The sequence below is a fragment of the Chinchilla lanigera genome, unplaced genomic scaffold, assembly GCF_000276665.1.
Source record: "Chinchilla lanigera isolate Chin_1 unplaced genomic scaffold, ChiLan1.0 scaffold01382, whole genome shotgun sequence".
Classification (NCBI taxonomy): domain Eukaryota; kingdom Metazoa; phylum Chordata; class Mammalia; order Rodentia; family Chinchillidae; genus Chinchilla; species Chinchilla lanigera.
In genome coordinates, this window is record NW_004956783.1 from 1 (window position 1) to 1,912 (window position 1,912).

Below are 1,912 nucleotides of genomic sequence, written 5' to 3' on the forward strand. Positions count from 1 at the left end.
CGGTTAACAGCCGAACGCGCTAACCGATTGCGCCACAGAGACACGAGGAAGGACCTCTTCCCCCGGTCATAGGGAGCCAAGTACAGCTGCCGCGCGTCGTCCGCTTTGGGCAGGACAACTGTGCGAGCTCCGAGCCGCCGAGCCGCCGAGCCAGACTCCGTGCCGTGTTCCTCGCAGTAGAAAACTGTGCGCCGAGGGAGGATCCGCAGGTTGGAAAGGCAGTCGAACGGCCTTCTCCCGCGCGTCCCTGCTTTCCGCCTTCTGCCTGCTTTGCCTCTCACCTGCTCGGAGCCCGAGTCCTGGAAACCCCCCGCCCTTGTCCAGCTCTGCCTGGCCGGGCCTGAGCCGCGCGCGGCCCAGGGAAAGTTGACTGTCTTGTGTCGCAGATGCTGCCGTTCTCGGTTCTTAAACGTCCCCGACCGTTTGTATCGCTTTACGGTGAGGAGAGGATGTGAGTTAGGAAAGTGAAGAAATAGAGTGAGGTGCTGCCCCCACAGTTTTCTACTGCGAGGAACACGGCACGGAGTCTGGCTCGGCGGCTCGGCGGCTCGGAGCTCGCACAGTTGTCCTGCCCAAAGCGGACGACGCGCGGCAGCTGTACTTGGCTCCCTATGACCGGGGGAAGAGGTCCTTCCTCGTGTCTCTGTGGCGCAATCGGTTAGCGCGTTCGGCTGTTAACCGAAAGGTTGGTGGTTCGAGTCCACCCAGGGACGCGTGGGGAAGCTGGGGGTGCTTGGTGTAAGTCTGTCGCTTTTACGTGCGAAGTGCACTTGTGCTTTTCCTGGTAACATCTCGCCTAAACTCGGAGAGAACTACCTGCATGAGAGCACAGCTGCGTGCAGGTACACCATGCAAAGTCCTGCACTGTTATGTTCACTCTTCTCCTAGATCTCTTTAAATGCTATAAACAAATACAAAAAGAAAATACAGGAACAAGAAAGAAGAAAACAATGATTGTATGTACTTTGTTTTTGTTTGGCTGTATATGTGTGTATATACCAAAATGAAATGAAACGAAATGAAATGATGAAAGGAGGAAGATATACTCGTAACTGTTGCATGCTTATTTCTGCAACTGGATTCACGCTCGTGTCTGCTAATTGGTAACTACCTTCTTGCACCACTCACTCTGCACTCCTTTTGCCCTCTGCAAGCGCAAGCACCACAGCTGGGTGTGGTTCTTTTTCTGGTGGGAGAACAAAAATCTTCATTTGGGGGCGGGGGAGGGGTTGAAACAGGGTCTCACTTTGTAGTTCAGGCTGACCCGAGACTCAGTAGGCTGGCCTCGAACTCGGGGTGATCCTCCTGCCTCAGCCTCCCGAACACAAGATTTAATCACACCCAGTTACATCTTCATTCTTCCAGGGGAAGATAACTTTTCTCAAAGAGGCTTTTCCTACCAAAGGTATCCAAAGTAAAGGTATTGTTTTTGATACAGGAGAAATGTAACTTCCAGCCTATTGGATGCCAAGCATGCCGAGTTCGTGGTCTCACAGAGTGGAGGGATGAAGTCAAGAACCAAAGGTGGAAGTTGGAAGTTTTATTGGAAATAAGAGGAAGAGGGATTTCCGGGAGGGGTCCTGAATGGGCGGCCCCCGAGGCCCTTTGTCAGGGCTAATGCATACAGCAGAATCCCAGTGGGGGTACCGTGTGGGTCAGACTACAATCAACCTAGCGTTCCAAGTAAAGCTGCTTAGCTAGCAGTGATCCGAAAGGGGAAGGAGTCACGTAGCAAAGGTACAGCGGAAGAAAAGCATTTGGGGGAAGAGACGGGAGCACGTGTCCAGATGTTCTGGTCATCCAACCTATGCCGCGGATGCCTGTCTGGGCCCACTGGACCCGGTGGTGCTAATCACAGGATACTCTCAGATGGCCGCTTCTGTCTAGGGAGGCACACGGACCTGGCTATTGC

The 1,912-nt window shown here is 53.6% G+C and overlaps 1 non-coding gene across 1 annotated transcript; it reads left to right on the top strand.

The window, feature by feature from the left end:
• Positions 1 to 639: 639 nt before the first annotated feature.
• Trnan-guu lies at positions 640 to 713 on the top strand. The gene has a single exon. It is a non-coding gene; the product is annotated as a tRNA-Asn (tRNA).
• The last annotated feature ends 1,199 nt before the right edge of the window (positions 714 to 1,912 follow it).